Here is an 11,746-nt window from a genome sequence, read left to right as displayed (position 1 = left end):
ATGTCATCTAATTGTCCTGGAAAGTATTTGTACCATTTCATCTTCCCATCAGTGTAAAAGTTTATTTTTTTCAAGTTCTCACCAACATTTGGTATTTATTTTTGTCAAACTAATGGGTCTGAAATGGTATCACTGGCTTTTGTTTGTTAGTAACTACCTTATTGAGATATAATTGAATTACAATAATTGCAATATGTAAAGTGTATAACTTGATTTTTAAGTTTTCATTGATAAGCAATGGCACTCATAAAACCATTACTGTATTGTGAAAAGCAGTAATGAACATACTTGTCATCACAGAATGTTTCCTTGTGCTCCTTTTTTATTCTCCCATTTTTCTTACACTACCCCCAGCCCAAGTCAATCACTGATCTACTTGATGTAACTATTGATTATTTTGCATTATGTAAAATTTATATAAATGGAATTTTACAGTGCATACTCTTTTTGGTCTCATTTTTCTCAGTATATTTATTTTGAGATTCATTCATGTTGCTTGTAATTCATTTCTTTTTATTACTAATTAGTATTTCACTGTATGGTTAAGCTACAATTTGTTTATCCATTCATATGTTCACTGATAATTGGGATGTTTCTAGCTTTTGGCTTTTACAAATGAAGCATCTATGCACAAGTCTTTGTGTAGAAGTATGTTTTCATTTCTCTTAGGTAAATATTAATACCTAAGAATGGTGTTCCTGGGTCATATCATATGGTAAGCATAGGTTTAATTTTCTAAAAAATTGCCAAACTGTTTTCCAAGCAGTTGTGTAATTCAACATTCCCATCAGCAGCGTATGGGAGTTCCAGTTGCTCCGAATCCTTGTCAACACTTGGTATAGACAGTTTTGGTGTTTTGTTTTGTTTTTTTTTTTGTATTTTAGGTCATCTAATATGTAATAGTAATATTTCATTGTAATCTGCATTTCTCTAGTGACTAATAATTTTGAGCATCTCTTCATGTGCTTATTTACCAGCTCTGTGTCTTTTTCGAACTTCCCAGGTGGCTCAGTGGTAAAGAATCTGCCTACCAATGCAAGAGATCTGGGTTCAATCTCTGGGTCGGGAAGATCCCCTGGAGGAGGAAATGGCAACCCACTCCAGTATCCTTGCTTGAAAAATCCCATGGACAGAGGAGCCTGGTAGTCTATAGTCCAGAGGGTCGCAAAGAGTCAGACATGACTGAGCACACAGCACACATGTCTTTACTGGTGATGTGCTTACTCAAAACTTCTGCCTATTCTTTTGTTGGATTGCTTGTCTGCTTAGTGGGTTTGAGAGTTCTTTAGGTATTCAGAATACAAATCTTTATCAGCTATGTAATTTTAATTATTTTCTCCCAGTCTAGGTCTTATATTTTCATCCTCTTAACCATATCTTTTGAAGAAGAGAGGTTCTTAATTTTGATGAAGTACAATACATCTTTTCCCTTTCTTTCAGTTGCGCCTTTGGTGCTGTATTTATGACAGCTTTCCTTCATCCAAGATCACAAATATTTCCTCCTATTTATCTGCCAGAGGGGAGAAAAAAGATATATTAGGTAGAAGACTGTGGAGGAACATCTTTAAAGTACTGAATATTATATCAATTGAGGATATCTGTCAAAAGTTAAGGCAAAATAAAGACTTTTTGGAACATATAAAACCTGAAAGAATTCTTTACCAGAAGTTCTGCACTGCAGGAAATGTTAAAGAAAGCCCTTTAGGCAAAAGGGATTATAATACTAGGTGGAAATTTGAATCTACACAAAGGAGTGATGAACACTATGAATGTATATATATATATATAGGGGTGTACTAGTTTTCCACTGTTGCTGTAACAAATTACCACAAACTTGGTGACTTAAAATAATAGAAATGTATTCTTTTACAGTTATATATCAGAGGTCTGACACATGTCTCAGTTGAAATCAAGGTGTTGGCAGGACTGTGGTCCTTTTGAATCTGAGCAGGGCCCTGTGGAGCTCCTGGGCACAAAAACCTTTCTGTGTCTGCCACTTCTTGATTACAGGAAATGAGCTTCATTCAGCTTCTATGACCTTCCCTGAGTTCCAACAGTTGGAACAGTTGGGCAGGTTCAAATAGGTGCTAATCAGGGAAGGGAGGGGATGCAGAGACAGGGGAGAAACAGTCAAGAAACATTAGTGCAGCCTTGGGAGAGGGTCCTGGTTCCCCCTCAACGGACATTCATAACAATATTTTTGAGTTGTTTTGCAGGTACTGAAACTCCCGCTAGATGGGAGAAGTTAACTCTTTGCTACCCATGAGCATGCTGACCCCAGACAGGTTGGAACCAGAAGGCTGATGATGCTGACTCCCACCTACCTCACCACCAACCAATCAGAAGAATGTCCATGAGCTGATCACACCCTCTTTGAACCATCGTTATAAAATTCCTCACTACCCACTCTAAGTTGGTACATACAATTTTGGGAGCATTAGCCCACTGTGGCACCCTTTGCTTGGCAAAACAATAAAGCTATTCTTTTCTACTTCTTCCAAAACTCTGTCGCTGAGATGTAATTTGGTGTTGGACTGCAGAGGCTGGATTTGGCTTCGCTTTTGGGGGCATCTAGGGAAGAATCCATTTCTTTTCTGACTGTAGCAAGAGACTACCCTTAGCTCTTAGAGTTCTTGGTCCTTGCACATAACCCTCTACACCTCTGTATTCTCACACTGCCATTTCTCTGACTCACTCTTTCATTTCCCTCTTTCACTTCTAAGACTCTTGTGAATAGATTGAGCCCACCTAATAATCCAGGATAATTTCTCCATCTCAAGGTCCTTATCCTTAATCTCATCTATAAAGTCTCTTTTGTGCTATAGGGTAACATTCTTAAAAGTTCTTGAAACTAGGACAGGGACATCTTTGGGGGGATTAATATTTTGCTTATCACAGTGGTAAATTTGGAAGACTGTTTTCTTTTTATTTAAATAACTTTCAAAGATATTTGACTGTTTAAAGCTAAAATAAAAACAATATGTTTTGGGGTTTATAACATGTAAAAGTCAGATATATGACAACATTAGCACATAAGTCTGTAGGGGAGAAAACGGAGTGTAATATAAGGTTCTAATACTATGAAGTGAAGTGAAAGTCACTCAGTTGTGTCCGACTCTTTGCAGTCCATGGGATTCTCCAGGCCAGAATACTGGAGTGGGTAGCCTTTCCCTTCTCCAGGGGATCTTCCCAACCCAGGGATTGAACCCAGGTCTCCCACACTGCAGGCAGATTTTTTACCAGCTGAGCCACAAGGGAAGCCCTCTAATACTATATATGAAGCTATATACTGAAAGTATTGAAGAGAGATTGAAACAAATTAAATGAGGTTTCCAATTTTACCTAATATGAGAAATGTACATCCTTGTGCATTTTTCCTTGTATTGTGAATGAGGGCTTCTTTAGGTTATCAGTGAAGGAAATTTGTAAGGTCAGAGAGCATGTGCATATTCAGTTTCACTAGAAATACAAAGTAATTGTATTCATTTACAAATTTGTCAGCAATGAATGAGAATTCCTTTTTTATCATGACCTTACTTGATGTTCTCAGATTGTTTAACTTTCATCAACTTCATAGGTAAGAATATGATATCTCATTTCATCTTACATATTAAGCATCTTTTCATACCTTCCACATATTTACTGATTGCTTAGGTTTCTTCATCTGTGAAAGCCCTATTGCTCCATTTTATTATTTGCTGGATTTATAGTCATTCTTTATATATCTGTATATTGACTCTCTATGGATTGTAAAACCCTTTGCTTAGTCTATGACTTGTTTTTCCATTTTGTTTAAGGGGTCTTTTTTGTATAGATTTTTATATTAGTGCAGTCAAATTTATTGATATTTTCTTTGAAGGATTGCATTTATTTTTATGTTGTTGCTGAAGAAACTTACATTTTCTTTTGAAAGTTTCACAAGTCTTCTTCTCACATTTAAGCCTTTAATTTACCTGAAATTCATTTTTGTTTAAAGATCAAATTGGTATTTTGTTTCCATTTGTCCCAGTTGCCCCAGTATCAGTCTAGTCTCTTGCTTTTGCTTTATAATGCTGCCTCTGCTATATGTCAAATTTCCATAATTGCTTGAGTTTCTAAATGTTTACTATATTCAATCTATTTATCTATCTCTGATGATTAGCTGGTTTATTTTACTATAGCTTTGTAATAAGTCTTAATATTCAGTAAGACAAATTTCACCTCCTGTTCTTCAGGAGATTTGGGGATATTCTATAAAATTTATTCATTACAGATAGAATTTATTAACTTTATTGTAATTGTCTTTGATTGTAAATAAGCACTAATTTGATTAAAAAGCATATGTCAGTTTTCACCACACCTAGAAAAATGTCTAAATCCCTTAACCCTAACTCACAAAACCCTTTGTGATCTGTCCCCTATACATTCCATCATTTGCCTCTAATCTTTCATATGAATTTTAGAATTGGGTTGTCAAGTTCCAAGTAAATTCATGTTTAGCTGTGTTTAAAATTGCATCGCATTTGCAGATTTCATCTATTCTGCAATGCCATAGATTGTTAAGACACATCATTATTTTATGTGTCACTAAGAAAGAAAAATTGCTTCCCATTAAACTATGACATAATGCTTTCTTATCACTTAGACTTTTTGTTTTATACTTATTGAAAAAGCTCCCTTAGACTTATTTAGATACATACTTTTATCACATTTTTTTTTCTTGTGGGCCTACAAAAATGAAAATGTAAGTGAAATAAATTGGTTAAGATATCCTTAAAACTTCTTGGCATTCAGAATCTGGTTTTTCTGAATCAATATAAAACTTCAATATCTATTTTTTTCACACATTAATAGCTTCTGTGCCATCAAGGACATTGGTAATGCAGCATTTATTATAAGGTAAGCCCATCTACTTCTGTCTCTGAAATATTCTTCCCAACCACAGTACCCAAACATAATTCAGCCTCACGTACTTGTGAAATGTCTCCTCTTTCTTGGGTCCTTGACTGTTCTTGGCAAGAAAATATACAATTTCAGTCATTCTTATAATAAAAGAGACTTGCTTCCTTGATATCAAATATATGCCTCCTGCTCTGTTTCTGTATCTTCCTGCATTTACAATAAATTTTCATTTTAATGTTAAATAATAATATTACCATTTTAGGACACTTTTAACAGCCATTCAACTCAACACATGCAGTCCCAAAATGCACATAACTCAATTGAAGTGACAAGAATATGAACAGCTATGATGAAAAGTTTATTCATGTCCAGACAATGACAGCTACATCATAGTCTATCCTGGGTACAAGGTGTAAGAAACCACTCATTGTAAGCTACATCCCAATCTTAGAGATGCTTTAAAAAGTATGTTTATAATTGATGAACTATGGTATTTATTATAGTAGAATTGTCACCTTAAAATAGTTACAGAATTCTTAAATATCATAAATGGATATTTAATATAGATCTTCTTTGTGTACTTTAATAATGCTTAGTATTTTCTGATAATTTTTTGCTATTATAAATGCTATATTGTAGTCAATTACATTTTATAGTTGATTATTGGGTTTAGGAATATTACTTTTGTTTTATATATTGGTTTTATATTCAGTAATCCTGTTAAACTTTCTTACTAATGCTATAGATTTCCTTAGATTTTTCTATCCAGACAAATAATGTTGTCTACAAAAAACAGCACCATTTCTCTCCTTTGGCAGTCTATACTTCCTAATTACTTTCCCTTTCTGTTTTCATTGGTTAGGACACTAATACGATTTGGAATAGATGTGGTTATAATGAGCATATTTGTCTTGTTTAAAAGTTAATGCTTCTTAAATTTCACCACTAAACAAGAAATTTGCTCTAGGGTTTTCAAGTTAAAGCCATTCCCTTATATTACTGGTTTGCTATAAATTTTAATCTTGAATCAGTGTTAAATTTTATCATAGGCCTTTTCTACTAACAGGACCATATATTAGTAGTTCTTCTAATTCATTCTGTTAATGTGAATCCTGTTGATAAAATTTTCTGATTTCGGACAATCCTTGCAATCCTGGCATAAAGCCTACATGGTTGTAATGTATTACTTCTTCATGTAGGATGTCATTTAAGTTGCTATTATTTTATTGAGAATCTTTGAATCCACAATTCAGTGTAAGATTAGTCTACAATTTTTCTTATACCTCATAAAATAAAGTATGTAGCTCTCTCTCTTTTTTCTATTCTCTGATACAGCTTGCATAAAATGAGCTTGGGGGATTTCATAAAACTTACCTGTAAAACTTGGAGAAGGAAATGGCAACCCACTCCAGTATTCTTGCCTGGAGAATCCCATGGACAGAGGAGCCTGGCAGTTACAGTCAATGGGATCACAAGGGTCAGACACGACTTAGCGACTAAACCACCACCACGATCACCTGTAAAACTCTCTTAACCTGGGACTTTGGTGGAGGTATAATTTATTACCAATGAAATTGGTTAATAGTCTGCTCAAGTTTTCTATCTCTTCTTGAATCAACTTTGTGTGTGTGTGTGTATTTATATATAGTATATATAAATATATATAATTACCCCACCCATTTTTTTTTTTTTTTTTGCTGCACTGTGCAGCATTTGGGATCTTAGTTCCCTGACCAGGGATCAAACCTCTACCCCCAGCATTGGGAGCATGGAGTCTTAACTACTAGACCCTTTAATTGTACATTTTATATGTTCTTTAATTTAATGGCATAAATTTGTTAACAGTATTCTCTTACTATTTTTGCATTTCTACATTAACTTAAAAAACACGTTTTATTCCTAATTTTATTTCACTCATTTTTTTTCTTGATCAGTCTTGTTAGAGATTTGTCTTTAATTTGTAAAAACATTTTCATAAGTGTTTTGCATAAAAATATTGTCTGTGTTTTTTTTTCCCCTGGGAATTACTGTTGTAAGTTTTCAGTATCTTTATTGTTGCCTTCTAATTTAAAAATTAATGCTTGGTCAATATTTTAAAATTTCATAAGTAACTGATGTGTTGAATGTAACAAATGATCTATTTGCTTATTTATTATTCCTTTCTTTTTTTTTAATTTTTATTTATTTATTTATTTTTTATATTTTTCCTTTCAAAAATATGATCTTACAGTACAGAATGTTTTACCACTTGCTATTATCTGGTATGAATATGCATTTTTTCCAAGTAAAGATACTTACTTAGAACAAGGAAAGTATTAACCTTAATGATATCAATTTAAACCTAAACAAAATTAATGAATTTGCTAAGTATTATTTTTGACTACAGACATTAGCCTGCAATTTGCCATGTACATTATATTCAGGATGAATCTTGCACTTGCACTGCATGTAAATACTTAATTCTGCCATTTTAACTTGCAGGTATGTGTATTAAAAACTTCCTTTTTCTTGGCTTGGCTTAATAACAGCTCACATTTTGCCCTTAAATATATTGGTTTTGATTTTAATCAATTTTGTCTACAATGTCGCTACATTTTTTCATCTTCAAAATACTTGGATTTCTCCTTTTTTTTTTGTTTTGTTTTAGAGCCCCAGTATGCTCTCCATGTACACAGCTTATTGAGAGCAATGGCCTCAGGTCTCCCTGTTTATGAATCTCAAACCTCCAGCACAATGCCTGGACCATGACAGAAGATGACATTATCAATAACCACCACTCACTGAGCAAGTGCTATATTCCAGGCATTGTGCCAATGTTTTGTATGCCTTATCAAAATTTGTTGAGGTAAGAATTACTTTGTAAAAGTCAGGCCTTCTTAAATCAAAACCACAATGAGATATCACCTCATACCCATTAGGATCATCACCATAAAAAAAAAAAAAAGGCAGAAAATAACAAGTATTCGTGAAGATGTGGTGAAATTGAAACCCTTGTGCATTGTTGGTAGGAATGTAAAATGCTGCAACTACTAAGGAAAACAGCAGGGAGGGTCCTCAAAAAAATTAAAAATAAAACTACCATATGATCTAGTAATCCAACTTTTGGGTATATATCTGACATAAGCAGTGTCTTGAAAAGATATTTGCACACTTGTTCTCATTGCTGTGTTACTCATAATAGCCAAGAGATGGGAGCAACCCAAGTGTCCACAGACAAACGAACGGATAAACAAAATATGGTGTAACATACAGTGGAATATCATGCAGCCACTTTAAAAAATCCTGTTACATGCTACAATGTGGATAAACCTTGAAGACCTTATACTAAGGGAAATAAACCGGTCATGAAAAGACAAGTACTGTATGATTTCACTAACATATCTAAAGTAGTCAAATTCTTAAAAACAGAAAGCAGAATGGTGGGTACCAGGGACTGAGGGGAGGAGTAAGAGGGATATTATTGTTCAAAGGACACAAAATTTCAGATCTCCAAGATTCACAAGTTCTGGAGACCTGTTGCATATAGCTTACATGAGAAAACTGTTTTTAAAAATGGTTATAATGGTCAATTTTAATGTTATGTTCTCTTTTGTACCACAATTAAATTTTTTAAAATGTTTTAGATCAGGCTTTCTGACTTTAAGGATGAAGAAACTAAGATTCAGAAGGTTTTGTGGTTTATCCAAGGTCAAAGAACCAACTTCAAAGCACAGAGCAAGAGTGTTCAAGGCACAGAATCCTTTCACTTACTTTAAATTTTGGTTTTGTTTTCCTTAGAATCTAACAGAATTCAGTAGATACTAAAAATATCCTCTTGTAGATCTTTTAAAGTGGAAAGTAAACCTTTTCATGCTTATTTTTAGTCAACATGACCTTATGATTTGTCTTCTTAAAAAGGTTCACTTCTGGACAAAGCAAAATATGAATGCTTCCAGAGTCAACATTCACTTTCAAATAAAGCGATAAAAAGGGGTTTCCCAGGTGGTGCGTTAGATCCCTGGGTTGGGAAGATCCCCTGGAGGAGGGAATATCCACTTCAGTATTCTTGCCTGGAGAATCCCATGGAAAGAAGAGCCTGGCAGGCTACAGTCCACAGCGTTGCAGAGTCAGACACGGCTGAAGCAACTTAGCACACACACACAATAAGATAAAAATAAGAGGATGAGACCATTTAAAATCTTCAAGTAACTTGTATGGGGATTTTTTTTTTTCAAATTGAGATGTAATTGACATATAACATTATACTGTTTTCAACTGTAAAATATAATGATTTGATATTTGTAGATAGTGCAAAATGACCACCAGGATTAGTCTAATATCCAGGGTGATATTTTGAAAAAGAAAATTTAATAAACTGATTGACATAGGATGTGTGAGGTGTGCTGAGGAAATCAAAATGTGTTCCTCTACCAGGATTTCCATTTCATTGAGTTTCTATTAACCTCTCTCCACTGACTGTAAAGAATTGCTGCTTACTTCTTGCCTCAGTGAACTTTTCTAAATCATTACCCTCCTTCCACCCTCAGGATCTCAGTAGCTAGGCTTTTCTAAACAGTCTTAACTCTAGTGTGAGAAAGAAAGGGAAGAACTCAATTGGTATTGTAGTAGGTTGACTGATGTTCACCCAAAGATACCTCATCCTCACCCCTGGAATTTGTAAATATCATATAATTTGGAAAAAGGATCTTCGCAGATGTGATTAAATCAAGGGTTTTCAAATGAAGCGACAACCCTGATTATCAGGGTGGGCCCTAAATGCCACCACATATTTCCTTATATGTGGAACAGAACTCAGGAGGGATCTTACACCTAAGTCCCCACCTCATATAGCAATTTTGGCTTGGAGACAAAGACTTGTGTGGGAGCTACACGTGTGCGGACTCAGAAGTGCACAGGGATGGGGGAGAGGGCTGCCTAGATCCACAATCTTTAAATAGGGAACATGGAGGCCCTCGTCTGAGTCCCTGAACTTTTGAAATAATGCTAAGGGTAAGCTAGCACAAGACTTAAAGTCTACTATTTGAGTGTGCACAAGAGCAAGTGCTCCTGATCCAGTGAGATCAGAAAACTATTCATTGCTACCTAAATTCTTTAGATCACAAAAATCATATTTAATTGAAGATGAGTTAGTGAACTATGGGCTTCATGGGTAGCTCAGTGGTAAAGAATCCACCTACCAATGCAAGAGACACAGGAGATGTGGGTTCTATCCCTGGGTCGGGAAGATCCCCTGGAGAAGGAAAAGGCAACCCACTCCAGTATTCTTGCCCAGAAAATTCCATGGACAGAGGAGCCTAGTGGGCTACAGTCCATGGGGTCGCAAAAGAGTCAGACACTACTGAGCATGCATGCACAACTCAACAGCTAGTGAGCTATAACTATTTACTGAGAGTGGAGAATTGTGTAATGGAGTTTCCTTGACCAAGAAAGCAGAGTATTTTAGAGAGGAGGCTAATAACTTTTCAGTGTTAAACTAAATGTGGTTACATTCATTCTCCTTTAAAGAAAAAAAAAAAAAAGTAATGAATCTCTCTGAATATCAGTCCCAAGTTCCATGCTTATAATTTATGGTAACATCTAATCAACTCCTAAGTAGCATACATCATTGTCAGATTATATTTTCTCACTTCAGCACCTACATTTTCTGGCTGTCCATCCAGCCTGATACACGTGAGTCTTTATTTTCCACCAGGGTATACCCAGCGACATTCATCTGTAATGTATCATTTGTTCATGTCTTATGCTTAAATTTGTTTGAGATGAATAAGCATCTTGCTTGTGCTGTCATTAGGGAGACTATATGTTACCATAGCCATGTGTAGGAGTATTTTTATTCTTTTATGAGTTCAAAAAAGGGCATCTCCCCAAAAGCCTTATTTGCATGTCCAAGTACAATAAAAAAGCAAACCAATAACTGCAGTCCTAGCCATGCCAAATATCTATTTTATTCCACTTATTTCCAATGTTAAATGTATGGTCTAAAGAAAAGAAAACAAAGAAGAAACTAATTTTATTATACAGCTAGGCACTCTATACAATTTGGTGCCTGAGAAGACTATAACTGCACAGTCTGAACCTAATAGCCATTCTGTAAGCCTAATCAAACCACAGATCTTCCTTGACTTACAAAGGGCTTATGTCCTGGCAAACCCACTGTAAGCAGAAAATATACCAAATCAGAAATGCACTTAATACACCTAACCTAAACATCTGCAAGAAGATCAAACCAATAAGTCCTAAAGGAAATCAGTCCTGAATATTCATTGGAAGGACTGAGGCAGGAGGAGAAGGGGACGACAGAGGATGAGATGGTTGGATGGTATCACCGACTCGATGGACATGAGTTTGAGCAAGCTCTGGGAGATGGTGACGGACGCGCCATCTGGGAGATGGCGTGCTGCAGTCCATGGGGTCGCAAAGAGTCAGACACAACTGACCGACTGAACTGAAACATCATAGTTTAGCCTAACCTACCTTAAACACACTCAGAACAGCTACATTAGCCTTCAGTAGGGCAAAATCATCTCACACAAAACCTATTTTACATTCAAATGCCCAATATCTCATGTAATTTACTGAATACTGTACTGAAAGTGAAAAATAGAATGGTTGTATGGGTGCAGAATGGTTATAAGTGTATTGGTTCTTTCCTTTTTTTAAACATAAGTTTTGTCTCTATCTATCTATCTATCTAACTAGCTGCCCCAGGTCTTAGTTGTAGCATGTAGGATCTTCTAGTTGTGTCATGAGAGCTCTTAGTTGTAGCACGTGGGATCTAATTCACTGACCAGGGATTGCATCTGGGCCCACTGTATTGGGAGCACAGAGTCTTAGCCACTGGACCACCAGGGAAGTCCCTGTATTA

The sequence above is a fragment of the Dama dama genome, chromosome X, assembly GCF_033118175.1.
Source record: "Dama dama isolate Ldn47 chromosome X, ASM3311817v1, whole genome shotgun sequence".
NCBI lineage: Eukaryota > Metazoa > Chordata > Mammalia > Artiodactyla > Cervidae > Dama > Dama dama.
Note: the sequence above shows the minus strand (reverse complement) of the source record.